Raw genomic sequence first — 27273 nt, 5'->3', positions numbered from 1 at the left:
AGAAAGGAGTTCCATTGAAGACGCCATCGCGTGTAGACAGAATGTTTTTTGATGGTCCATCAGTACTACGTACTAAACCACACACTAACCTCATCACCACTGAACTACCAATGCCCACATTGTGTTCCACTGCACCACTGGACAGTCGCACTAATGACATTTGTACTTGGGACAGAATGTTTTGTTGAAAGGTAAAACTGTTTCGGAAGCTGTCCACCCATCACGTCTACTCAAGAGATGGAGAGAAGGTAGAAATGTCTTAAAACATCTTTATAGCATACCTTCGCTTTTTCCTTTGTTCTGTTTCATGCCCTTCTAGTGGTGTGAAAATTTGCAGGTGTTGAAATCTAAGCTCCTTGACTGGCACACATCTTGGGTATTAGACAGGGGAGCGCAATTCTTGGATGTCCGCTTTAGTTTGGGTTGAATTTTAGGTTTTATATATGCTTTAAGCATCTAGAGTTCACAGAAAAAAACACTTGTTCTCCTAAAGCCTTTATTCCTTTGTCCTTTGCATTACCAATGCTCTCTCTAGAAGGTAGAGGACTGCACATATGTCCAAGCTGGCCATTCTACAATAGACCTGCCTCGTGTCAGGCTTGACAAAAAATGTAAACACCTCATCACATCTATCCTCATCACCACTGAACTACCGAGGCTGAGGGAAAAAGCATGCTAAATTGAAAAAATGTAAACATCTTTTCGCATTTCACAAAGGCAATAGCATTGACGCCCTTAATTGAGTCTTCATTAATTGTCTTCAGACTATTGAGGTTAGTACTTGGGACAGAATGTTTTGTTGGATGGTAAAACAGTTTCGGAGGCTGCCCAGCCCTCACGTCTACTCAAGAGATGGAGAGAAGGTAGAACTGTCTCAAAACATCTTTATAGCATACCCTCCCTTTTTCCTTTGTTCTGTTTCATGTCATTCTAGTGATGTGAAAATGTGCAGGTGTTGAAGTCTAAGCTCCTTGACTGGCACAAATCTCGGTACTAGAGAGGGGAGCTGGAGTTCACGGAAAGAACACTTGTTGTGCTGAAGACTTTATTCCTTTGACCTTTGGATTACCAATGCTGTCTCTGGAAGGTAGAAGACCGCACATATGTCGAAGCTGTCCATTCTACGAAAAACCTGCCTCGTGTGAGGCTTGAACTCACGACCTTCAGATTATGAGACTGACACGCTGCCAACTGCACCAACGAGGCTGAGGGAATGCGCCTGCTAAATTGAAAAACAATTGTAAACACCTTTTCGCATTTCATAAAGACAATAGCATTGACACACTTAATTGGGTCTTCATTAATTGTCCTGAGAATAAGTAGAAGGCTGAGACCTCTGTTACTGCATATCAGTCAGTCAAGCTGAGACTTTTAAAGAGGCGCTTGCATTGACCGGGAATCCAACCCGGGTCTCCCGCGTGGCAGGCGAGAATTCGACCACTGAACCACCAATGCCCACGTGTTGGAAAAAGGAGTTCCATTGAAGACGCCATCGCGTGTAGACAGAATCTTTTTCTTGATGGTCCATCAGTACTACATACTAAACCACATACTAACCTCATCACCACTGAACTACCAATGCCCACATTGTGTTCCACTGCACCACTGGACAGTCGCACTAATGACATTTGTACTTGGGACAGAATGTTTTGCTGAAAGGTAAAACAGTTTCGGAAACTGCCCAACCCTCGTGTGTACTCAAGAGATGGAGAGAAGGTAGAAGTGTCTTAAATCATCTTTATAGCATACCTTCCTTTTTCCCTTTTTTGTGTTTCATGCCATCCTAGTGGGGTGAGAATTTGCAGATGCAGAGGCGAGAATTCGACCACTGAACCACCAATGCCCATGTGCCGTAGAAAAGAGTTCTATTGAAGACGCCATCGCGTGTAGACAGAATGTTTTTTGATGGTCCATCAGTACTACGTACTAAACCACACACTAACCTCATCACCACTGAACTACCAATGCCCACATTGTGTTCCACTGCACCTCTGGACAGTCACACTAATGAAGTTAGTACTTGGGACAGAATGTTTTGTTGGAAAACTGTTTCGGAAGCTGTCCACCCATCACGTCTACTCAAGAGATGGAGAGAAGGTAGAAATGTCTTAAAACATCTTTATAGCATACCTTCCCTTTTTCCTTTGTTCTGTTTCATGCCCTTCTAGTGGTGTGAAAATTTGCAGGTGTTGAAATCTAAGCTCCTTGACTGGCACACATCTTGGGTATTAGACAGGGGAGCGCAATTCCTGGATGTCCGCTTTAGTTTGGGTTGAATTTTAGGTTTTATATATGCTTTAAGCATCTAGAGTTCACAGAAAAAAACACTTGTTCTCCTAAAGCCTTTATTCCTTTGTCCTTTGCATTACCAATGCTCTCTCTAGAAGGTAGAGGACTGCACATATGTCCAAGCTGGCCATTCTACAATAGACCTGCCTCGTGTCAGGCTTGACAAAAAATGTAAACACCTCATCACATCTATCCTCATCACCACTGAACTACCGAGGCTGAGGGAAAAAGCATGCTAAATTGAAAAAATGTAAACATCTTTTCGCATTTCACAAAGGCAATAGCATTGACGCCCTTAATTGAGTCTTCATTAATTGTCTTCAGACTATTGAGGTTAGTACTTGGGACAGAATGTTTTGTTGGATGGTAAAACAGTTTCGGAGGCTGCCCAGCCCTCACGTCTACTCAAGAGATGGAGAGAAGGTAGAACTGTCTCAAAACATCTTTATAGCATACCCTCCCTTTTTCCTTTGTTCTGTTTCATGTCATTCTAGTGATGTGAAAATGTGCAGGTGTTGAAGTCTAAGCTCCTTGACTGGCACAAATCTCGGTACTAGAGAGGGGAGCTGGAGTTCACGGAAAGAACACTTGTTGTGCTGAAGACTTTATTCCTTTGACCTTTGGATTACCAATGCTGTCTCTGGAAGGTAGAGGACCGCACATATGTCGAAGCTGTCCATTCTACGAAAAACCTGCCTCGTGTGAGGCTTGAACTCACGACCTTCAGATTATGAGACTGACGCGCTGCCAACTGTTAATTGTAAACACCTTTTCGCATTTCATAAAGACAATAGCATTGACACACTTAATTGGGTCTTCATTAATTGTCCTGAGAATAAATAGAAGGCTGAGACCTCTGTTACTGCATATCAGTCAGTCAAGCTGAGACTTTTAAAGAGGCGCTTGCATTGGCCGTGAATCGAACCCGGGTCTCCCGCGTGGCAGGCGAGAATTCGACCACTGAACCACCAATGCCCACGTGTTGTAAAAAGGAGTTCCATTGAAGACGCCATCGCGTGTAGACAGAATGTTTTTTGATGGTCCATCAGTACTACGTACTAAACCACACACTAACCTCATCACCACTGAACTACCAATGCCCACATTGTGTTCCACTGCACCACTGGACAGTCGCACTAATGACATTTGTACTTGGAACAGAATGTTTTGTTGAAAGGTAAAACTGTTTCGGAAGCTGTCCACCCATCACGTCTACTCAAGAGATGGAGAGAAGGTAGAAATGTTTTAAAACATCTTTATAGCATACCTTCCCTTTTTCCTTTGTTCTGTTTCATGCCCTTCTAGTGGTGTGAAAATTTGCAGGTGTTGAAATCTAAGCTCCTTGACTGGCACACATCTTGGGTATTAGACAGGGGAGCGCAATTCCTGGATGTCCGCTTTAGTTCGGCTTGAATTTTAGGTTTTATATATGCTTTAAGCATCTAGAGTTCACGGAAAAAAACACTTGTTCTCCTAAAGCCTTTATTCCTTTGTCCTTTGCATTACCAATGCTCTCTCTAGAAGGTAGAGGACTGCACATATGTCCAAGCTGGCCATTCTACAATAGACCTGCCTCGTGTCAGGCTTGACAAAAAATGTAAACACCTCATCACATCTATCCTCATCACCACTGAACTACCGAGGCTGAGGGAAAAAGCATGCTAAATTGAAAAAATGTAAACATCTTTTCGCATTTCACAAAGGCAATAGCATTGACGCCCTTAATTGAGTCTTCATTAATTGTCTTCAGACTATTGAGGTTAGTACTTGGGACAGAAAGTTTTGTTGTAAAACAGTTTCGGAGGCTGCCCAGCCCTCAAGTCTACTCAAGAGATGGAGAGAAGGTAGAACTGTCTCAAAACATCTTTATAGCATACCCTCCCTTTTTCATTTGTTCTGTTTCATGTCATTCTAGTGGTGTGAAAATGTGCAGGTGTTGAAGTCTAAGCTCCTTGACTGGCACGAGTCTCGGTACTAGAGAGGGGAGCTGGAGTTCACGGAAAGAACACTTGTTGTGCTGAAGACTTTATTCCTTTGACCTTTGGATTACCAATGCTGTCTCTGGAAGGTAGAGGACCGCACATATGTCGAAGCTGTCCATTCTACGAAAAACCTGCCTCGTGTGAGGCTTGAACTCACGACCTTCAGATTATGAGACTGACGCGCTGCCAACTGCGCCAACGAGGCTGAGGGAATGCGCCTGCTAAATTGAAAAACAATTGTAAACACCTTTTCGCATTTCATAAAGACAATAGCATTGACACACTTAATTGGGTCTTCATTAATTGTCCTGAGAATAAATAGAAGGCTGAGACCTCTGTTACTGTATATCAGTCAGTCAAGCTGAGACTTTTAAAGAGGCGCTTGCATTGGCCGGGAATCGAACCCGGGTCTCCCGCGTGGCAGGCGAGAATTCGACCACTGAACCACCAATGCCCACGTGTTGTAAAAAGGAGTTCCATTGAAGACGCCATCGCGTGTAGACAGAATGTTTTTTGATGGTCCATCAGTACTACGTACTAAACCACACACTAACCTCATCACCACTGAACTACCAATGCCCACATTGTGTTCCACTGCACCTCTGGACAGTCACACTAATGAAGTTAGTACTTGGGACAGAATGTTTTGTTGGAAAACTGTTTCGGAAGCTGTCCACCCATCACGTCTACTCAAGAGATGTAGAGAAGTTAGAAATGTTTTAAAACATCTTTATAGCATACCTTCCCTTTTTCCTTTGTTCTGTTTCATGCCCTTCTAGTGGTGTGAAAATTTGCAGGTGTTGAAATCTAAGCTCCTTGACTGGCACACAGCTTGGGTATTAGACAGGGGAGCGCAATTCCTGGATGTCCGCTTTAGTTTGGCTTGAATTTTAGGTTTTATATATGCTTTAAGCATCTAGAGTTCACGGAAAAAAACACTTGTTCTCCTAAAGCCTTTATTCCTTTGTCCTTTCCATTACCAATGCTCTCTCTAGAAGGTAGAGGACTGCACATATGTCCAAGCTGGCCATTCTACAATAGACCTGCCTCGTGTCAGGCTTGACAAAAAATGTAAACACCTCATCACATCTATCCTCATCACCACTGAACTACCGAGGCTGAGGGAAAAAGCATGCTAAATTGAAAAAATGTAAACATCTTTTCGCATTTCACAAAGGCAATAGCATTGACGCCCTTAATTGAGTTTTCATTAATTGTCTTCAGAGTATTGAGGTTAGTACTTGGGACAGAATGTTTTGTTGGATGGTAAAACAGTTTCGGAGGCTGCCCAGCCCTCACGTCTACTCAAGAGATGGAGAGAAGGTAAAACTGTCTCAAAACATCTTTATAGCATACCCTCCCTTTTTCCTTTGTTCTGTTTCATGTCATTCTAGTGGTGTGAAAATGTGCAGGTGTTGAAGTCTAAGCTCCTTGACTGGCACAAATCTCGGTACTAGAGAGGGGAGCTGGAGTTCACGGAAAGAACACTTGTTGTGCTGAAGACTTTATTCCTTTGACCTTTGGATTACCAATGCTGTCTCTGGAAGGTAGAGGACCGCACATATGTCGAAGCTGTCCATTCTACGAAAAACCTGCCTCGTGTGAGGCTTGAACTCACGACCTTCAGATTATGAGACTGACGCGCTGCCAACTGTTAATTGTAAACACCTTTTCGCATTTCATAAAGACAATAGCATTGACACACTTAATTGGGTCTTCATTAATTGTCCTGAGAATAAATAGAAGGCTGAGACCTCTGTTACTGCATATCAGTCAGTCAAGCTGAGACTTTTAAAGAGGCGCTTGCCTTGGCCGGGAATCGAACCCGGGTCTCCCGCGTGGCAGGCGAGAATTCGACCACTGAACCACCAATGCCCACGTGTTGTAAAAAGGAGTTCCATTGAAGACGCCATCGCGTGTAGACAGAATGTTTTTTGATGGTCCATCAGTACTACGTACTAAACCACACACTAACCTCATCACCACTGAACTACCAATGCCCACATTGTGTTCCACTGCACCACTGGACAGTCGCACTAATGACATTTGTACTTGGGACAGAATGTTTTGTTGAAAGGTAAAACTGTTTCGGAAGCTGTCCACCCATCACGTCTACTCAAGAGATGGAGAGAAGGTAGAAATGTTTTAAAACATCTTTATAGCATACCTTCCCTTTTTCCTTTGTTCTGTTTCATGCCCTTCTAGTGGTGTGAAAATTTGCAGGTGTTGAAATCTAAGCTCCTTGACTGGCACACATCTTGGGTATTAGACAGGGGAGCGCAATTCCTGGATGTCCGCTTTAGTTTGGGTTAATTATTAGGTTTTATATATGCTTTAAGCATCTAGAGTTCACGGAAAAAAACACTTGTTCTCCTAAAGCCTTTATTCCTTTGTCCTTTGCATTACCAATGCTCTCTCTAGAAGGTAGAGGACTGCACATATGTCCAAGCTGGCCATTCTACAATAGACCTGCCTCGTGTCAGGCTTGACAAAAAATGTAAACACCTCATCACATCTATCCTCATCACCACTGAACTACCGAGGCTGAGGGAAAAAGCATGCTAAATTGAAAAAATGTAAACATTTTTTCGCATTTCACAAAGGCAATAGCATTGACGCCCTTAATTGAGTCTTCAGACTTCCCTTTTTCCTTTGTTCTGTTTCATGTCATTCTAGTGGTGTGAAAATGTGCAGGTGTTGAAGTCTAAGCTCCTTGACTGGCACAAGTCTCGGTACTAGAGAGGGGAGCTGGAGTTCACGGAAAGAACACTTGTTGAGCTGAAGACTTTATTCCTTTGACCTTTGGATTACCAATGCTGTCTCTGGAAGATAGAGAACCGCACATATGTCGAAGCTGTCCATTCTACGAAAAACCTGCCTCGTGTGAGGCTTGAACTCACGACCTTCAGATTATGAGACTGACGCGCTGCCAACTGCGCCAACGAGGCTGAGGGAATGCGCCTGCTAAATTGAAAAACAATTGTAAACACCTTTTCGCATTTCATAAAGACAATAGCATTGACACACTTAATTGGGTCTTCATTAATTGTCCTGAGAATAAATAGAAGGCTGAGACCTCTGTTACTGCATATCAGTCAGTCAAGCTGCGCTCATTTTGAGTTGTGAGACTTTTAAAGAGGTGCTTGCATTGGCCGGGAATCGAACCCGGGTCTCCCGCGTGGCAGGCGAGAATTCGACCACTGAACCACCAATGCCCACGTGTTGGAAAAAGGAGTTCCATTGAAGACGCCATCGCGTGTAGACAGAATCTTTTTCTTGATGGTCCATCAGTACTACATACTAAACCACATACTAACCTCATCACCACTGAACTACCAATGCCCACATTGTGTTCCACTGCACCACTGGACAGTCGCACTAATGACATTTGTACTTGGGACAGAATGTTTTGCTGAAAGGTAAAACAGTTTCGGAAACTGCCCATCCCTCGTGTCTACTCAAGAGATGGAAAGAAGGTAGAAGTGTCTTAAATCATCTTTATAGCATACCTTCCTTTTTACCTTTGTTGTGTTTCATGCCATTCTAGTGGGGTGAGAATTTGCAGATGCAGAGGCGAGAATTCGACCACTGAACCACCAATGCCCATGTGCCGGAGAAAGGAGTTCCATTGAAGACGCCATCGCGTGTAGACAGAATGTTTTTTGATGGTCCATCAGTACTACGTACTAAACCACACACTAACCTCATCACCACTGAACTACCAATGCCCACATTGTGTTCCACTGCACCACTGGACAGTCGCACTAATGACATTTGTACTTGGGACAGAATGTTTTGTTGAAAGGTAAAACTGTTTCGGAAGCTGTCCACCCATCACGTCTACTCAAGAGATGGAGAGAAGGTAGAAATGTCTTAAAACATCTTTATAGCATACCTTCGCTTTTTCCTTTGTTCTGTTTCATGCCCTTCTAGTGGTGTGAAAATTTGCAGGTGTTGAAATCTAAGCTCCTTGACTGGCACACATCTTGGGTATTAGACAGGGGAGCGCAATTCTTGGATGTCCGCTTTAGTTTGGGTTGAATTTTAGGTTTTATATATGCTTTAAGCATCTAGAGTTCACAGAAAAAAACACTTGTTCTCCTAAAGCCTTTATTCCTTTGTCCTTTGCATTACCAATGCTCTCTCTAGAAGGTAGAGGACTGCACATATGTCCAAGCTGGCCATTCTACAATAGACCTGCCTCGTGTCAGGCTTGACAAAAAATGTAAACACCTCATCACATCTATCCTCATCACCACTGAACTACCGAGGCTGAGGGAAAAAGCATGCTAAATTGAAAAAATGTAAACATCTTTTCGCATTTCACAAAGGCAATAGCATTGACGCCCTTAATTGAGTCTTCATTAATTGTCTTCAGACTATTGAGGTTAGTACTTGGGACAGAATGTTTTGTTGGATGGTAAAACAGTTTCGGAGGCTGCCCAGCCCTCACGTCTACTCAAGAGATGGAGAGAAGGTAGAACTGTCTCAAAACATCTTTATAGCATACCCTCCCTTTTTCCTTTGTTCTGTTTCATGTCATTCTAGTGATGTGAAAATGTGCAGGTGTTGAAGTCTAAGCTCCTTGACTGGCACAAATCTCGGTACTAGAGAGGGGAGCTGGAGTTCACGGAAAGAACACTTGTTGTGCTGAAGACTTTATTCCTTTGACCTTTGGATTACCAATGCTGTCTCTGGAAGGTAGAAGACCGCACATATGTCGAAGCTGTCCATTCTACGAAAAACCTGCCTCGTGTGAGGCTTGAACTCACGACCTTCAGATTATGAGACTGACACGCTGCCAACTGCACCAACGAGGCTGAGGGAATGCGCCTGCTAAATTGAAAAACAATTGTAAACACCTTTTCGCATTTCATAAAGACAATAGCATTGACACACTTAATTGGGTCTTCATTAATTGTCCTGAGAATAAGTAGAAGGCTGAGACCTCTGTTACTGCATATCAGTCAGTCAAGCTGAGACTTTTAAAGAGGCGCTTGCATTGACCGGGAATCCAACCCGGGTCTCCCGCGTGGCAGGCGAGAATTCGACCACTGAACCACCAATGCCCACGTGTTGGAAAAAGGAGTTCCATTGAAGACGCCATCGCGTGTAGACAGAATCTTTTTCTTGATGGTCCATCAGTACTACATACTAAACCACATACTAACCTCATCACCACTGAACTACCAATGCCCACATTGTGTTCCACTGCACCACTGGACAGTCGCACTAATGACATTTGTACTTGGGACAGAATGTTTTGCTGAAAGGTAAAACAGTTTCGGAAACTGCCCAACCCTCGTGTGTACTCAAGAGATGGAGAGAAGGTAGAAGTGTCTTAAATCATCTTTATAGCATACCTTCCTTTTTCCCTTTTTTGTGTTTCATGCCATCCTAGTGGGGTGAGAATTTGCAGATGCAGAGGCGAGAATTCGACCACTGAACCACCAATGCCCATGTGCCGTAGAAAAGAGTTCTATTGAAGACGCCATCGCGTGTACACAGAATGTTTTTTGATGGTCCATCAGTACTACGTACTAAACCACACACTAACCTCATCACCACTGAACTACCAATGCCCACATTGTGTTCCACTGCACCTCTGGACAGTCACACTAATGAAGTTAGTACTTGGGACAGAATGTTTTGTTGGAAAACTGTTTCGGAAGCTGTCCACCCATCACGTCTACTCAAGAGATGGAGAGAAGGTAGAAATGTCTTAAAACATCTTTATAGCATACCTTCCCTTTTTCCTTTGTTCTGTTTCATGCCCTTCTAGTGGTGTGAAAATTTGCAGGTGTTGAAATCTAAGCTCCTTGACTGGCACACATCTTGGGTATTAGACAGGGGAGCGCAATTCCTGGATGTCCGCTTTAGTTTGGGTTGAATTTTAGGTTTTATATATGCTTTAAGCATCTAGAGTTCACAGAAAAAAACACTTGTTCTCCTAAAGCCTTTATTCCTTTGTCCTTTGCATTACCAATGCTCTCTCTAGAAGGTAGAGGACTGCACATATGTCCAAGCTGGCCATTCTACAATAGACCTGCCTCGTGTCAGGCTTGACAAAAAATGTAAACACCTCATCACATCTATCCTCATCACCACTGAACTACCGAGGCTGAGGGAAAAAGCATGCTAAATTGAAAAAATGTAAACATCTTTTCGCATTTCACAAAGGCAATAGCATTGACGCCCTTAATTGAGTCTTCATTAATTGTCTTCAGACTATTGAGGTTAGTACTTGGGACAGAATGTTTTGTTGGATGGTAAAACAGTTTCGGAGGCTGCCCAGCCCTCACGTCTACTCAAGAGATGGAGAGAAGGTAGAACTGTCTCAAAACATCTTTATAGCATACCCTCCCTTTTTCCTTTGTTCTGTTTCATGTCATTCTAGTGATGTGAAAATGTGCAGGTGTTGAAGTCTAAGCTCCTTGACTGGCACAAATCTCGGTACTAGAGAGGGGAGCTGGAGTTCACGGAAAGAACACTTGTTGTGCTGAAGACTTTATTCCTTTGACCTTTGGATTACCAATGCTGTCTCTGGAAGGTAGAGGACCGCACATATGTCGAAGCTGTCCATTCTACGAAAAACCTGCCTCGTGTGAGGCTTGAACTCACGACCTTCAGATTATGAGACTGACGCGCTGCCAACTGTTAATTGTAAACACCTTTTCGCATTTCATAAAGACAATAGCATTGACACACTTAATTGGGTCTTCATTAATTGTCCTGAGAATAAATAGAAGGCTGAGACCTCTGTTACTGCATATCAGTCAGTCAAGCTGAGACTTTTAAAGAGGCGCTTGCATTGGCCGTGAATCGAACCCGGGTCTCCCGCGTGGCAGGCGAGAATTCGACCACTGAACCACCAATGCCCACGTGTTGTAAAAAGGAGTTCCATTGAAGACGCCATCGCGTGTAGACAGAATGTTTTTTGATGGTCCATCAGTACTACGTACTAAACCACACACTAACCTCATCACCACTGAACTACCAATGCCCACATTGTGTTCCACTGCACCACTGGACAGTCGCACTAATGACATTTGTACTTGGAACAGAATGTTTTGTTGAAAGGTAAAACTGTTTCGGAAGCTGTCCATTCTACGAAAAACCTGCCTCGTGTGAGGCTTGAACTCACGACCTTCAGATTATGAGACTGACGCGCTGCCAACTGCGCCAACGAGGCTGAGGGAATGCGCCTGCTAAATTGAAAAACAATTGTAAACACCTTTTCGCATTTCATAAAGACAATAGCATTGACACACTTAATTGGGTCTTCATTAATTGTCCTGAGAATAAATAGAAGGCTGAGACCTCTGTTACTGTATATCAGTCAGTCAAGCTGAGACTTTTAAAGAGGCGCTTGCATTGGCCGGGAATCGAACCCGGGTCTCCCGCGTGGCAGGCGAGAATTCGACCACTGAACCACCAATGCCCACGTGTTGTAAAAAGGAGTTCCATTGTAGACGCCATCACGTGTAGACAGAATGTTTTTTGATGGTCCATCAGTACTACGTACTAAACCACACACTAACCTCATCACCACTGAACTCCCAATGCCCACATTGTGTTCCACTGCACCTCTGGACAGTCACACTAATGAAGTTAGTACTTGGGACAGAATGTTTTGTTGGAAAACTGTTTCGGAAGCTGTCCACCCATCACGTCTACTCAAGAGATGTAGAGAAGTTAGAAATGTTTTAAAACATCTTTATAGCATACCTTCCCTTTTTCCTTTGTTCTGTTTCATGCCCTTCTAGTGGTGTGAAAATTTGCAGGTGTTGAAATCTAAGCTCCTTGACTGGCACACAGCTTGGGTATTAGACAGGGGAGCGCAATTCCTGGATGTCCGCTTTAGTTTGGCTTGAATTTTAGGTTTTATATATGCTTTAAGCATCTAGAGTTCACGGAAAAAAACACTTGTTCTCCTAAAGCCTTTATTCCTTTGTCCTTTCCATTACCAATGCTCTCTCTAGAAGGTAGAGGACTGCACATATGTCCAAGCTGGCCATTCTACAATAGACCTGCCTCGTGTCAGGCTTGACAAAAAATGTAAACACCTCATCACATCTATCCTCATCACCACTGAACTACCGAGGCTGAGGGAAAAAGCATGCTAAATTGAAAAAATGTAAACATCTTTTCGCATTTCACAAAGGCAATAGCATTGACGCCCTTAATTGAGTCTTCAGACTTGCCTTTTTCCTTTGTTCTGTTTCATGTCATTCTAGTGGTGTGAAAATGTGCAGGTGTTGAAGTCTAAGCTCCTTGACTGGCACAAGTCTCGGTACTAGAGAGGGGAGCTGGAGTTCACGGAAAGAACACTTGTTGTGCTGAAGACTTTATTCCTTTGACCTTTGGATTACCAATGCTGTCTCTGGAAGATAGAGAACCGCACATATGTCGAAGCTGTCCATTCTACGAAAAACCTGCCTCGTGTGAGGCTTGAACTCACGACCTTCAGATTATGAGACTGACGCGCTGCCAACTGCGCCAACGAGGCTGAGGGAATGCGCCTGCTAAATTGAAAAACAATTGTAAACACCTTTTCGCATTTCATAAAGACAATAGCATTGACACACTTAATTGGGTCTTCATTAATTGTCCTGAGAATAAATAGAAGGCTGAGACCTCTGTTACTGCATATCAGTCAGTCAAGCTGCGCTCATTTTGAGTTGTGAGACTTTTAAAGAGGTGCTTGCATTGGCCGGGAATCGAACCCGGGTCTCCCGCGTGGCAGGAGAGAATTCGACCACTGAACCACCAAAGCCCACGTGTTGGAAAAAGGAGTTCCATTGAAGACGCCATCGCGTGTAGACAGAATCTTTTTCTTGATGGTCCATCAGTACTACATACTAAACCACATACTAACCTCATCACCACTGAACTACCAATGCCCACATTGTGTTCCACTGCACCACTGGACAGTCGCACTAATGACATTTGTACTTGGGACAGAATGTTTTGCTGAAAGGTAAAACAGTTTCGGAAACTGCCCATCCCTCGTGTCTACTCAAGAGATGGAAAGAAGGTAGAAGTGTCTTAAATCATCTTTATAGCATACCTTCCTTTTTACCTTTGTTGTGTTTCATGCCATTCTAGTGGGGTGAGAATTTGCAGATGCAGAGGCGAGAATTCGACCACTGAACCACCAATGCCCATGTGCCGGAGAAATGAGTTCCATTGAAGACGCCATCGCGTGTAGACAGAATGTTTTTTGATGGTCCATCAGTACTACGTACTAAACCACACACTAACCTCATCACCACTGAACTACCAATGCCCACATTGTGTTCCACTGCACCACTGGACAGTCGCACTAATGACATTTGTACTTGGGACAGAATGTTTTGTTGAAAGGTAAAACTGTTTCGGAAGCTGTCCACCCATCACGTCTACTCAAGAGATGGAGAGAAGGTAGAAATGTCTTAAAACATCTTTATAGCATACCTTCCCTTTTTCCTTTGTTCTGTTTCATGCCCTTCTAGTGGTGTGAAAATTTGCAGGTGTTGAAATCTAAGCTCCTTGACTGGCACACATCTTGGGTATTAGACAGGGGAGCGCAATTCCTGGATGTCCGTTTTAGTTTGGCTTGAATTTTAGGTTTTATATATGCTTTAAGCATCTAGAGTTCACGGAAAAAAACAGTTGTTCTCCTAAAGCCTTTATTCCTTTGTCCTTTGCATTACCAATGCTCTCTCTAGAAGGTAGAGGACTGCACATATGTCCAAGCTGGCCATTCTACAATAGACCTGCCTCGTGTCAGGCTTGACAAAAAATGTAAACACCACCTCATCACATCTATCCTCATCACCACTGAACTACCGAGGCTGAGGGAAAAAGCATGCTAAATTGAAAAAATGTAAACATCTTTTCGCATTTCACAAAGGCAATAGCATTGACGCCCTTAATTGAGTCTTCATTAATTGTCTTCAGACTAATGAGGTTAGTACTTGGGATAGAATGTTTTGTTGTAAAACAGTTTCGGAGGCTGCCCAGCCCTCAAGTCTACTCAAGAGATGGAGAGAAGGTAGAACTGTCTCAAAACATCTTTATAGCATACACTCCCTTTTTCCTTTGTTCTGTTTCATGTCATTCTAGTGGTGTGAAAATGTGCAGGTGTTGAAGTCTAAGCTCCTTGACTGGCACAAGTCTCGGTACTAGAGAGGGGAGCTGGAGTTCACGGAAAGAACACTTGTTGTGCTGAAGACTTTATTCCTTTGACCTTTGGATTACCAATGCTGTCTCTGGAAGGTAGAGGACCGCACATATGTCGAAGCTGTCCATTCTACGAAAAATCTGCCTCGTGTGAGGCTTGAACTCACAACCTTCAGATTATGAGACTGACGCGCTGCCAACTGCGCCAACGAGGCTGAGGGAATACGCCTGCTAAATTGAAAAACAATTGTAAACACCTTTTCGCATTTCATAAAGACAATAGCATTGACACACTTAATTGGGTCTTCATTAATTGTCCTGAGAATAAATAGAAGGCTGAGACCTCTGTTACTGCATATCAGTCAGTCAAGCTGAGACTTTTAAAGAGGCGCTTGCATTGACCGGGAATCCAACCCGGGTCTCCCGCGTGGCAGGCGAGAATTCGACCACTGAACCACCAATGCCCACGTGTTGGAAAAAGGAGTTCCATTGAAGACGCCATCGCGTGTAGACAGAATCTTTTTCTTGATGGTCCATCAGTACTACATACTAAACCACATACTAACCTCATCACCACTGAACTACCAATGCCCACATTGTGTTCCACTGCACCACTGGACAGTCGCACTAATGACATTTGTACTTGGGACAGAATGTTTTGCTGAAAGGTAAAACAGTTTCGGAAACTGCCCAACCCTCGTGTGTACTCAAGAGATGGAGAGAAGGTAGAAGTGTCTTAAATCATCTTTATAGCATACCTTCCTTTTTCCCTTTGTTGTGTTTCATGCCATCCTAGTGGGGTGAGAATTTGCAGATGCAGAGGCGAGAATTCGACCACTGAACCACCAATGCCCATGTGCCGTAGAAAAGAGTTCTATTGAAGACGCCATCGCGTGTAGACAGAATGTTTTTTGATGGTCCATCAGTACTACGTACTAAACCACACACTAACCTCATCACCACTGAACTACCAATGCCCACATTGTGTTCCACTGCACCTCTGGACAGTCACACTAATGAAGTTAGTACTTGGGACAGAATGTTTTGTTAGAAAACTGTTTCGGAAGCTGTCCACCCATCACGTCTACTCAAGAGATGGAGAGAAGGTAGAAATGTCTTAAAACATCTTTATAGCATACCTTCCCTTTTTCCTTTGTTCTGTTTCATGCCCTTCTAGTGGTGTGAAAATTTGCAGGTGTTGAAATCTAAGCTCCTTGACTGGCACACATCTTGGGTATTAGACAGGGGAGCGCAATTCCTGGATGTCCGCTTTAGTTTGGGTTGAATTTTAGGTTTATATATGCTTTAAGCATCTAGAGTTCACGGAAAAAAACACTTGTTCTCCTAAAGCCTTTATTCCTTTGTCCTTTGCATTACCAATGCTCTCTCTAGAAGGTAGAGGACTGCACATATGTCCAAGCTGGCCATTCTACAATAGACCTGCCTCGTGTCAGGCTTGACAAAAAATGTAAACACCTCATCACATCTATCCTCATCACCACTGAACTACCGAGGCTGAGGGAAAAAGCATGCTAAATTGAAAAAATGTAAACATCTTTTCGCATTTCACAAAGGCAATAGCATTGACGCCCTTAATTGAGTCTTCATTAATTGTCTTCAGACTATTGAGGTTAGTACTTGGGACAGAATGTTTTGTTGGATGGTAAAACAGTTTCGGAGGCTGCCCAGCCCTCACGTCTACTCAAGAGATGGAGAGAAGGTAGAACTGTCTCAAAACATCTTTATAGCATACCCTCCCTTTTTCCTTTGTTCTGTTTCATGTCATTCTAGTGGTGTGAAAATGTGCAGGTGTTGAAGTCTAAGCTCCTTGACTGGCACAAATCTCGGTACTAGAGAGGGGAGCTGGAGTTCACGGAAAGAACACTTGTTGTGCTGAAGACTTTATTCCTTTGACCTTTGGATTACCAATGCTGTCTCTGGAAGGTAGAGGACCGCACATATGTCGAAGCTGTCCATTCTACGAAAAACCTGCCTCGTGTGAGGCTTGAACTCACGACCTTCAGATTATGAGACTGACGCGCTGCCAACTGTTAATTGTAAACACCTTTTCGCATTTCATAAAGACAATAGCATTGACACACTTAATTGGGTCTTCATTAATTGTCCTGAGAATAAATAGAAGGCTGAGACCTCTGTTACTGCATATCAGTCAGTCAAGCTGAGACTTTTAAAGAGGCGCTTGCATTGGCCGGGAATCGAACCCGGCTCTCCCGCGTGGCAGGAGAGAATTCGACCATTGAACCACCAATGCCCACGTGTTGGAAAAAGGAGTTCCATTGAAGACGCCATCGCGTGTAGACAGAATCTTTTTCTTGATGGTCCATCAGTACTACATACTAAACCACATACTAACCTCATCACCACTGAACTACCAATGCCCACATTGTGTTCCACTGCACCACTGGACAGTCGCACTAATGACATTTGTACTTGGGACAGAATGTTTTGCTGAAAGGTAAAACAGTTTCGGAAACTGCCCAACCCTCGTGTCTACTCAAGAGATGGAGAGAAGGTAGAAGTGTCTTAAATCATCTTTATAGCATACCTTCCTTTTTCCCTTTGTTGTGTTTCATGCCATTCTAGTGGGGTGAGAATTTGCAGATGCAGAGGCGAGAATTCGACCACTGAACCACCAATGCCCATGTGCCGGAGAAAGGAGTTCCATTGAAGACGCCATCGCGTGTAGACAGAATGTTTTTTGATGGTCCATCAGTACTACGTACTAAACCACACACTAACCTCATCACCACTGAACTACCAATGCCCACATTGTGTTCCACTGCACCACTGGACAGTCGCACTAATGACATTTGTACTTGGGACAGAATGTTTTGTTGAAAGGTAAAACTGTTTCGGAAGCTGTCCACCCATCACGTCTACTCAAGAGATGGAGAGAAGGTAGAAATGTCTTAAAACATCTTTATAGCATACCTTCGCTTTTTCCTTTGTTCTGTTTCATGCCCTTCTAGTGATGTGAAAATTTGCAGGTGTTGAAATCTAAGCTCCTTGACTGGCACACATCTTGGGTATTAGACAGGGGAGCGCAATTCTTGGATGTCCGCTTTAGTTTGGGTTGAATTTTAGGTTTTATATATGCTTTAAGCATCTAGAGTTCACAGAAAAAAACACTTGTTCTCCTAAAGCCTTTATTCCTTTGTCCTTTGCATTACCAATGCTCTCTCTAGAAGGTAGAGGACTGCACATATGTCCAAGCTGGCCATTCTACAATAGACCTGCCTCGTGTCAGGCTTGACAAAAAATGTAAACACCTCATCACATCTATCCTCATCACCACTGAACTACCGAGGCTGAGGGAAAAAGCATGCTAAATTGAAAAAATGTAAACATCTTTTTGCATTTCACAAAGGCAATAGCATTGACGCCCTTAATTGAGTCTTCATTAATTGTCTTCAGACTATTGAGGTTAGTACTTGGGACAGAATGTTTTGTTGGATGGTAAAACAGTTTCGGAGGCTGCCCAGCCCTCACGTCTACTCAAGAGATGGAGAGAAGGTAGAACTGTCTCAAAACATCTTTATAGCATACCCTCCCTTTTTCCTTTGTTCTGTTTCATGTCATTCTAGTGATGTGAAAATGTGCAGGTGTTGAAGTCTAAGCTCCTTGACTGGCACAAATCTCGGTACTAGAGAGGGGAGCTGGAGTTCACGGAAAGAACACTTGTTGTGCTGAAGACTTTATTCCTTTGACCTTTGGATTACCAATGCTGTCTCTGGAAGGTAGAGGACCGCACATATGTCGAAGCTGTCCATTCTACGAAAAACCTGCCTCGTGTGAGGCTTGAACTCACGACCTTCAGATTATGAGACTGACGCGCTGCCAACTGCGCCAACGAGGCTGAGGGAATGCGCCTGCTAAATTGAAAAACAATTGTAAACACCTTTTCGCATTTCATAAAGACAATAGCATTGACACACTTAATTGGGTCTTCATTAATTGTCCTGAGAATAAGTAGAAGGCTGAGACCTCTGTTACTGCATATCAGTCAGTCAAGCTGAGACTTTTAAAGAGGCGCTTGCATTGACCGGGAATCCAACCCGGGTCTCCCGCGTGGCAGGCGAGAATTCGACCACTGAACCACCAATGCCCACGTGTTGGAAAAAGGAGTTCCATTGAAGACGCCATCGCGTGTAGACAGAATCTTTTTCTTCATGGTCCATCAGTACTACATACTAAACCACATACTAACCTCATCACCACTGAACTACCAATGCCCACATTGTGTTCCACTGCACCACTGGACAGTCGCACTAATGACATTTGTACTTGGGACAGAATGTTTTGCTGAAAGGTAAAACAGTTTCGGAAACTGCCCAACCCTCGTGTCTACTCAAGAGATGGAGAGAAGGTAGAAGTGTCTTAAATCATCTTTATAGCATACCTTCCTTTTTCCCTTTTTTGTGTTTCATGCCATCCTAGTGGGGTGAGAATTTGCAGATGCAGAGGCGAGAATTCGACCACTGAACCACCAATGCCCATGTGCCGTAGAAAAGAGTTCTATTGAAGACGCCATCGCGTGTAGACAGAATGTTTTTTGATGGTCCATCAGTACTACGTACTAAACCACACACTAACCTCATCACCACTGAACTACCAATGCCCACATTGTGTTCCACTGCACCTCTGGACAGTCACACTAATGAAGTTAGTACTTGGGACAGAATGTTTTGTTGGAAAACTGTTTCGGAAGCTGTCCACCCATCACGTCTACTCAAGAGATGGAGAGAAGGTAGAAATGTCTTAAAACATCTTTATAGCATACCTTCCCTTTTTCCTTTGTTCTGTTTCATGCCCTTCTAGTGGTGTGAAAATTTGCAGGTGTTGAAATCTAAGCTCCTTGACTGGCACACATCTTGGGTATTAGACAGGGGAGCGCAATTCCTGGATGTCCGCTTTAGTTTGGGTTGAATTTTAGGTTTTATATATGCTTTAAGCATCTAGAGTTCACGGAAAAAAACACTTGTTTTCCTAAAGCCTTTATTCCTTTGTCCTTTGCATTACCAATGCTCTCTCTAGAAGGTAGAGGACTGCACATATGTCCAAGCTTGCCATTCTACAATAGACCTGCCTCGTGTCAGGCTTGACAAAAAATGTAAACACCTCATCACATCTATCCTCATCACCACTGAACTACCGAGGCTGAGGGAAAAAGCATGCTAAATTGAAAAAATGTAAACATCTTTTCGCATTTCACAAAGGCAATAGCATTGACACCCTTAATTGAGTCTTCATTAATTGTCTTCAGACTATTGAGGTTAGTACTTGGGACAAAATGTTTTGTTGGATGGATGGATGAAAATTTGCAGGTGTTGAAATCTTAGCTCCTTGACTGGCACACAGCTTGGGTATTAGACAGGGGAGCGCAATCCCTGGATGTCCGCTTTAGTTTGGCTTGAATTTTAGGTTTTATATATGCTTTAAGCATCTAGAATTCACGGAAAAAAACACTTGTTCTCCTAAAGCCTTTATTCCTTTGTCCTTTCCATTACCAATGCTCTCTCTAGAAGGTAGAGGACTGCACATATGTCCAAGCTGGCCATTCTACAATAGACCTGCCTCGTGTCAGGCTTGACAAAAAATGTAAACACCTCATCACATCTATCCTCATCACCACTGAACTACCGAGGCTGAGGGAAAAAGCATGCTAAATTGAAAAAATGTAAACATCTTTTCGCATTTCACAAAGGCAATAGCATTGACGCCCTTAATTGAGTCTTCATTAATTGTCTTCAGACTATTGAGGTTAGTACTTGGGACAGAATGTTTTGTTGGATGGTAAAACAGTTTCGGAGGCTGCCCAGCCCTCACGTCTACTCAAGAGATGGAGAGAAGGTAGAACTGTCTCAAAACATCTTTATAGCATACCCTCCCTTTTTCCTTTGTTCTGTTTCATGTCATTCTAGTGGTGTGAAAATGTGCAGGTGTTGAAGTCTAAGCTCCTTGACTGGCACAAATCTCGGTACTAGAGAGGGGAGCTGGAGTTCACGGAAAGAACACTTGTTGTGCTGAAGACTTTATTCCTTTGACCTTTGGATTACCAATGCTGTCTCTGGAAGGTAGAGGACCGCACATATGTCGAAGCTGTCCATTCTACGAAAAACCTGCCTCGTGTGAGGCTTGAACTCACGACCTTCAGATTATGAGACTGACGCGCTGCCAACTGTTAATTGTAAACACCTTTTCGCATTTCATAAAGACAATAGCATTGACACACTTAATTGGGTCTTCATTAATTGTCCTGAGAATAAATAGAAGGCTGAGACCTCTGTTACTGCATATCAGTCAGTCAAGCTGAGACTTTTAAAGAGGCGCTTGCATTGGCCGGGAATCGAACCCGGGTCTCCCGCATGGCAGGCGAGAATTCAACCACTGAACCACCAATGCCCACGTGTTGGAAAAAGGAGTTCCATTGAAGACGCCATCGCGTGTAGACAGAATCTTTTTCTTGATGGTCCATCAGTACTACATACTAAACCACATACTAACCTCATCACCACTGAACTACCAATGCCCACATTGTGTTCCACTGCACCACTGGACAGTCGCACTAATGACATTTGTACTTGGGACAGAATGTTTTGTTGAAAGGTAAAACTGTTTCGGAAGCTGTCCACCCATCACGTCTACTCAACAGATAGAGAGAAGGTAGAAATGTCTTAAAACATCTTTATAGCATACCTTCCCTTTTTCCTTTGTTCTGTTTCATGCCCTTCTAGTGGTGTGAAAATTTGCAGGTGTTGAAATCTAAGCTCCTTGACTGGCACACATCTTGGGTATTAGACAGGGGAGCGCAATTCCTGGATGTCCGTTTTAGTTTGGCTTGAATTTTAGGTTTTATATATGCTTTAAGCATCTAGAGTTCACGGAAAAAAACAGTTGTTCTCCTAAAGCCTTTATTCCTTTGTCCTTTGCATTACCAATGCTCTCTCTAGAAGGTAGAGGACTGCACATATGTCCAAGCTGGCCATTCTACAATAGACCTGCCTCGTGTCAGGCTTGACAAAAAATGTAAACACCACCTCATCACATCTATCCTCATCACCACTGAACTACCGAGGCTGAGGGAAAAAGCATGCTAAATTGAAAAAATGTAAACATCTTTTCGCATTTCACAAAGGCAATAGCATTGACGCCCTTAATTGAGTCTTCATTAATTGTCTTCAGACTATTGAGGTTAGTACTTGGGACAGAATGTTTTGTTGGATGGTAAAACAGTTTCGGAGGCTGCCCAGCCCTCACGTCTACTCAAGAGATGGAGAGAAGGTAGAACTGTCTCAAAACATCTTTATAGCATACCCTCCCTTTTTCCTTTGTTCTGTTTCATGTCATTCTAGTGGTGTGAAAATGTGCAGGTGTTGAAGTCTAAGCTCCTTGACTGGCACAAATCTCGGTACTAGAGAGGGGAGCTGGAGTTCACGGAAAGAACACTTGTTGTGCTGAAGACTTTATTCCTTTGACCTTTGGATTACCAATGCTGTCTCTGGAAGGTAGAGGACCGCACATATGTCGAAGCTGTCCATTCTACGAAAAACCTGCCTCGTGTGAGGCTTGAACTCACGACCTTCAGATTATGAGACTGACGCGCTGCCAACTGTTAATTGTAAACACCTTTTCGCATTTCATAAAGACAATAGCATTGACACACTTAATTGGGTCTTCATTAATTGTCCTGAGAATAAATAGAAGGCTGAGACCTCTGTTACTGCATATCAGTCAGTCAAGCTGAGACTTTTAAAGAGGCGCTTGCATTGGCCGTGAATCGAACCCGGGTCTCCCGCGTGGCAGGCGAGAATTCGACCACTGAACCACCAATGCCCACGTGTTGTAAAAAGGAGTTCCATTGAAGACGCCATCGCGTGTAGACAGAATGTTTTTTGATGGTCCATCAGTACTACGTACTAAACCACACACTAACCTCATCACCACTGAACTACCAATGCCCACATTGTGTTCCACTGCACCACTGGACAGTCGCACTAATGACATTTGTACTTGGAACAGAATGTTTTGTTGAAAGGTAAAACTGTTTCGGAAGCTGTCCACCCATCACGTCTACTCAAGAGATGGAGAGAAGGTAGAAATGTTTTAAAACATCTTTATAGCATACCTTCCCTTTTTCCTTTGTTCTGTTTCATGCCCTTCTAGTGGTGTGAAAATTTGCAGGTGTTGAAATCTAAGCTCCTTGACTGGCACACATCTTGGGTATTAGACAGGGGAGCGCAATTCCTGGATGTCCGCTTTAGTTCGGCTTGAATTTTAGGTTTTATATATGCTTTAAGCATCTAGAGTTCACGGAAAAAAACACTTGTTCTCCTAAAGCCTTTATTCCTTTGTCCTTTGCATTACCAATGCTCTCTCTAGAAGGTAGAGGACTGCACATATGTCCAAGCTGGCCATTCTACAATAGACCTGCCTCGTGTCAGGCTTGACAAAAAATGTAAACACCTCATCACATCTATCCTCATCACCACTGAACTACCGAGGCTGAGGGAAAAAGCATGCTAAATTGAAAAAATGTAAACATCTTTTCGCATTTCACAAAGGCAATAGCATTGACGCCCTTAATTGAGTCTTCATTAATTGTCTTCAGACTATTGAGGTTAGTACTTGGGACAGAAAGTTTTGTTGTAAAACAGTTTCGGAGGCTGCCCAGCCCTCAAGTCTACTCAAGAGATGGAGAGAAGGTAGAACTGTCTCAAAACATCTTTATAGCATACCCTCCCTTTTTCATTTGTTCTGTTTCATGTCATTCTAGTGGTGTGAAAATGTGCAGGTGTTGAAGTCTAAGCTCCTTGACTGGCACGAGTCTCGGTACTAGAGAGGGGAGCTGGAGTTCACGGAAAGAACACTTGTTGTGCTGAAGACTTTATTCCTTTGACCTTTGGATTACCAATGCTGTCTCTGGAAGGTAGAGGACCGCACATATGTCGAAGCTGTCCATTCTACGAAAAACCTGCCTCGTGTGAGGCTTGAACTCACGACCTTCAGATTATGAGACTGACGCGCTGCCAACTGCGCCAACGAGGCTGAGGGAATGCGCCTGCTAAATTGAAAAACAATTGTAAACACCTTTTCGCATTTCATAAAGACAATAGCATTGACACACTTAATTGGGTCTTCATTAATTGTCCTGAGAATAAATAGAAGGCTGAGACCTCTGTTACTGTATATCAGTCAGTCAAGCTGAGACTTTTAAAGAGGCGCTTGCATTGGCCGGGAATCGAACCCGGGTCTCCCGCGTGGCAGGCGAGAATTCGACCACTGAACCACCAATGCCCACGTGTTGTAAAAAGGAGTTCCATTGAAGACGCCATCGCGTGTAGACAGAATGTTTTTTGATGGTCCATCAGTACTACGTACTAAACCACACACTAACCTCATCACCACTGAACTACCAATGCCCACATTGTGTTCCACTGCACCTCTGGACAGTCACACTAATGAAGTTAGTACTTGGGACAGAATGTTTTGTTGGAAAACTGTTTCGGAAGCTGTCCACCCATCACGTCTACTCAAGAGATGTAGAGAAGTTAGAAATGTTTTAAAACATCTTTATAGCATACCTTCCCTTTTTCCTTTGTTCTGTTTCATGCCCTTCTAGTGGTGTGAAAATTTGCAGGTGTTGAAATCTAAGCTCCTTGACTGGCACACAGCTTGGGTATTAGACAGGGGAGCGCAATTCCTGGATGTCCGCTTTAGTTTGGCTTGAATTTTAGGTTTTATATATGCTTTAAGCATCTAGAGTTCACGGAAAAAAACACTTGTTCTCCTAAAGCCTTTATTCCTTTGTCCTTTCCATTACCAATGCTCTCTCTAGAAGGTAGAGGACTGCACATATGTCCAAGCTGGCCATTCTACAATAGACCTGCCTCGTGTCAGGCTTGACAAAAAATGTAAACACCTCATCACATCTATCCTCATCACCACTGAACTACCGAGGCTGAGGGAAAAAGCATGCTAAATTGAAAAAATGTAAACATCTTTTCGCATTTCACAAAGGCAATAGCATTGACGCCCTTAATTGAGTCTTCATTAATTGTCTTCAGAGTATTGAGGTTAGTACTTGGGACAGAATGTTTTGTTGGATGGTAAAACAGTTTCGGAGGCTGCCCAGCCCTCACGTCTACTCAAGAGATGGAGAGAAGGTAAAACTGTCTCAAAACATCTTTATAGCATACCCTCCCTTTTTCCTTTGTTCTGTTTCATGTCATTCTAGTGGTGTGAAAATGTGCAGGTGTTGAAGTCTAAGCTCCTTGACTGGCACAAATCTCGGTACTAGAGAGGGGAGCTGGAGTTCACGGAAAGAACACTTGTTGTGCTGAAGACTTTATTCCTTTGACCTTTGGATTACCAATGCTGTCTCTGGAAGGTAGAGGACCGCACATATGTCGAAGCTGTCCATTCTACGAAAAACCTGCCTCGTGTGAGGCTTGAACTCACGACCTTCAGATTATGAGACTGACGCGCTGCCAACTGTTAATTGTAAACACCTTTTCGCATTTCATAAAGACAATAGCATTGACACACTTAATTGGGTCTTCATTAATTGTCCTGAGAATAAATAGAAGGCTGAGACCTCTGTTACTGCATATCAGTCAGTCAAGCTGAGACTTTTAAAGAGGCGCTTGCATTGGCCGGGAATCGAACCCGGGTCTCCCGCGTGGCAGGCGAGAATTCGACCACTGAACCACCAATGCCCACGTGTTGTAAAAAGGAGTTCCATTGAAGACGCCATCGCGTGTAGACAGAATGTTTTTTGATGGTCCATCAGTACTACGTACTAAACCACACACTAACCTCATCACCACTGAACTACCAATGCCCACATTGTGTTCCACTGCACCACTGGACAGTCGCACTAATGACATTTGTACTTGGGACAGAATGTTTTGTTGAAAGGTAAAACTGTTTCGGAAGCTGTCCACCCATCACGTCTACTCAAGAGATGGAGAGAAGGTAGAAATGTTTTAAAACATCTTTATAGCATACCTTCCCTTTTTCCTTTGTTCTGTTTCATGCCCTTCTAGTGGTGTGAAAATTTGCAGATGCAGAGGCGAGAATTCGACCACTGAACCACCAATGCCCATGTGCCGGAGAAAGGAGTTCCATTGAAGACGCCATCGCGTGTAGACAGAATGTTTTTTGATGGTCCATCAGTACTACGTACTAAACCACACACTAACCTCATCACCACTGAACTACCAATGCCCACATTGTGTTCCACTGCACCACTGGACAGTCGCACTAATGACATTTGTACTTGGGACAGAATGTTTTGTTGAAAGGTAAAACTGTTTCGGAAGCTGTCCACCCATCACGTCTACTCAAGAGATGGAGAGAAGGTAGAAATGTCTTAAAACATCTTTATAGCATACCTTCGCTTTTTCCTTTGTTCTGTTTCATGCCCTTCTAGTGGTGTGAAAATTTGCAGGTGTTGAAATCTAAGCTCCTTGACTGGCACACATCTTGGGTATTAGACAGGGGAGCGCAATTCTTGGATGTCCGCTTTAGTTTGGGTTGAATTTTAGGTTTTATATATGCTTTAAGCATCTAGAGTTCACAGAAAAAAACACTTGTTCTCCTAAAGCCTTTATTCCTTTGTCCTTTGCATTACCAATGCTCTCTCTAGAAGGTAGAGGACTGCACATATGTCCAAGCTGGCCATTCTACAATAGACCTGCCTCGTGTCAGGCTTGACAAAAAATGTAAACACCTCATCACATCTATCCTCATCACCACTGAACTACCGAGGCTGAGGGAAAAAGCATGCTAAATTGAAAAAATGTAAACATCTTTTCGCATTTCACAAAGGCAATAGCATTGACGCCCTTAATTGAGTCTTCATTAATTGTCTTCAGACTATTGAGGTTAGTACTTGGGACAGAATGTTTTGTTGGATGGTAAAACAGTTTCGGAGGCTGCCCAGCCCTCACGTCTACTCAAGAGATGGAGAGAAGGTAGAACTGTCTCAAAACATCTTTATAGCATACCCTCCCTTTTTCCTTTGTTCTGTTTCATGTCATTCTAGTGATGTGAAAATGTGCAGGTGTTGAAGTCTAAGCTCCTTGACTGGCACAAATCTCGGTACTAGAGAGGGGAGCTGGAGTTCACGGAAAGAACACTTGTTGTGCTGAAGACTTTATTCCTTTGACCTTTGGATTACCAATGCTGTCTCTGGAAGGTAGAAGACCGCACATATGTCGAAGCTGTCCATTCTACGAAAAACCTGCCTCGTGTGAGGCTTGAACTCACGACCTTCAGATTATGAGACTGACACGCTGCCAACTGCACCAACGAGGCTGAGGGAATGCGCCTGCTAAATTGAAAAACAATTGTAAACACCTTTTCGCATTTCATAAAGACAATAGCATTGACACACTTAATTGGGTCTTCATTAATTGTCCTGAGAATAAGTAGAAGGCTGAGACCTCTGTTACTGCATATCAGTCAGTCAAGCTGAGACTTTTAAAGAGGCGCTTGCATTGACCGGGAATCCAACCCGGGTCTCCCGCGTGGCAGGCGAGAATTCGACCACTGAACCACCAATGCCCACGTGTTGGAAAAAGGAGTTCCATTGAAGACGCCATCGCGTGTAGACAGAATCTTTTTCTTGATGGTCCATCAGTACTACATACTAAACCACATACTAACCTCATCACCACTGAACTACCAATGCCCACATTGTGTTCCACTGCACCACTGGACAGTCGCACTAATGACATTTGTACTTGGGACAGAATGTTTTGCTGAAAGGTAAAACAGTTTCGGAAACTGCCCAACCCTCGTGTGTACTCAAGAG

General features: G+C 43.4%; 17 non-coding genes across 17 annotated transcripts; all 17 read right to left on the bottom strand.

The window, feature by feature from the left end:
* Nucleotides 1-1133: 1133 nt before the first annotated feature.
* Nucleotides 1134-1206, bottom strand: trnam-cau (transfer RNA methionine (anticodon CAU)). Its single transcript has one exon. It is a non-coding gene; the product is annotated as a tRNA-Met (tRNA).
* Nucleotides 1207-4403: 3197 nt separating this feature from the next.
* trnam-cau (transfer RNA methionine (anticodon CAU)) lies at nt 4404-4476 on the bottom strand. Its single transcript has one exon. It is a non-coding gene; the product is annotated as a tRNA-Met (tRNA).
* Nucleotides 4477-4654: 178 nt separating this feature from the next.
* trnag-gcc (transfer RNA glycine (anticodon GCC)) lies at nt 4655-4725 on the bottom strand. The gene has a single exon. It is a non-coding gene; the product is annotated as a tRNA-Gly (tRNA).
* Nucleotides 4726-6075: 1350 nt separating this feature from the next.
* trnag-gcc (transfer RNA glycine (anticodon GCC)) lies at nt 6076-6146 on the bottom strand. The gene has a single exon. It is a non-coding gene; the product is annotated as a tRNA-Gly (tRNA).
* Nucleotides 6147-7146: 1000 nt separating this feature from the next.
* Nucleotides 7147-7219, bottom strand: trnam-cau (transfer RNA methionine (anticodon CAU)). The gene has a single exon. It is a non-coding gene; the product is annotated as a tRNA-Met (tRNA).
* Nucleotides 7220-7415: 196 nt separating this feature from the next.
* Nucleotides 7416-7486, bottom strand: trnag-gcc (transfer RNA glycine (anticodon GCC)). Its single transcript has one exon. It is a non-coding gene; the product is annotated as a tRNA-Gly (tRNA).
* Nucleotides 7487-9018: 1532 nt separating this feature from the next.
* Nucleotides 9019-9091, bottom strand: trnam-cau (transfer RNA methionine (anticodon CAU)). Its single transcript has one exon. It is a non-coding gene; the product is annotated as a tRNA-Met (tRNA).
* Nucleotides 9092-11390: 2299 nt separating this feature from the next.
* On the bottom strand, nt 11391-11463 carry trnam-cau (transfer RNA methionine (anticodon CAU)). The gene has a single exon. It is a non-coding gene; the product is annotated as a tRNA-Met (tRNA).
* Nucleotides 11464-11641: 178 nt separating this feature from the next.
* On the bottom strand, nt 11642-11712 carry trnag-gcc (transfer RNA glycine (anticodon GCC)). Its single transcript has one exon. It is a non-coding gene; the product is annotated as a tRNA-Gly (tRNA).
* A 995-nt stretch (nt 11713-12707) lies between these two features.
* Nucleotides 12708-12780, bottom strand: trnam-cau (transfer RNA methionine (anticodon CAU)). The gene has a single exon. It is a non-coding gene; the product is annotated as a tRNA-Met (tRNA).
* A 1797-nt stretch (nt 12781-14577) lies between these two features.
* Nucleotides 14578-14650, bottom strand: trnam-cau (transfer RNA methionine (anticodon CAU)). The gene has a single exon. It is a non-coding gene; the product is annotated as a tRNA-Met (tRNA).
* Nucleotides 14651-18239: 3589 nt separating this feature from the next.
* trnam-cau (transfer RNA methionine (anticodon CAU)) lies at nt 18240-18312 on the bottom strand. The gene has a single exon. It is a non-coding gene; the product is annotated as a tRNA-Met (tRNA).
* Nucleotides 18313-20787: 2475 nt separating this feature from the next.
* On the bottom strand, nt 20788-20858 carry trnag-gcc (transfer RNA glycine (anticodon GCC)). Its single transcript has one exon. It is a non-coding gene; the product is annotated as a tRNA-Gly (tRNA).
* Nucleotides 20859-23428: 2570 nt separating this feature from the next.
* Nucleotides 23429-23501, bottom strand: trnam-cau (transfer RNA methionine (anticodon CAU)). Its single transcript has one exon. It is a non-coding gene; the product is annotated as a tRNA-Met (tRNA).
* A 178-nt stretch (nt 23502-23679) lies between these two features.
* Nucleotides 23680-23750, bottom strand: trnag-gcc (transfer RNA glycine (anticodon GCC)). The gene has a single exon. It is a non-coding gene; the product is annotated as a tRNA-Gly (tRNA).
* Nucleotides 23751-25100: 1350 nt separating this feature from the next.
* trnag-gcc (transfer RNA glycine (anticodon GCC)) lies at nt 25101-25171 on the bottom strand. Its single transcript has one exon. It is a non-coding gene; the product is annotated as a tRNA-Gly (tRNA).
* A 1530-nt stretch (nt 25172-26701) lies between these two features.
* On the bottom strand, nt 26702-26774 carry trnam-cau (transfer RNA methionine (anticodon CAU)). The gene has a single exon. It is a non-coding gene; the product is annotated as a tRNA-Met (tRNA).
* Nucleotides 26775-27273: the final 499 nt, after the last annotated feature.

This window comes from Channa argus, unplaced genomic scaffold (assembly GCF_033026475.1).
Source record: "Channa argus isolate prfri unplaced genomic scaffold, Channa argus male v1.0 Contig022, whole genome shotgun sequence".
Taxonomy (NCBI): Eukaryota; Metazoa; Chordata; class Actinopteri; order Anabantiformes; family Channidae; genus Channa; species Channa argus.
The sequence above is the reverse complement of the archived record's forward strand: the minus strand, read 5'-3'. Positions and strand labels throughout refer to the sequence as shown.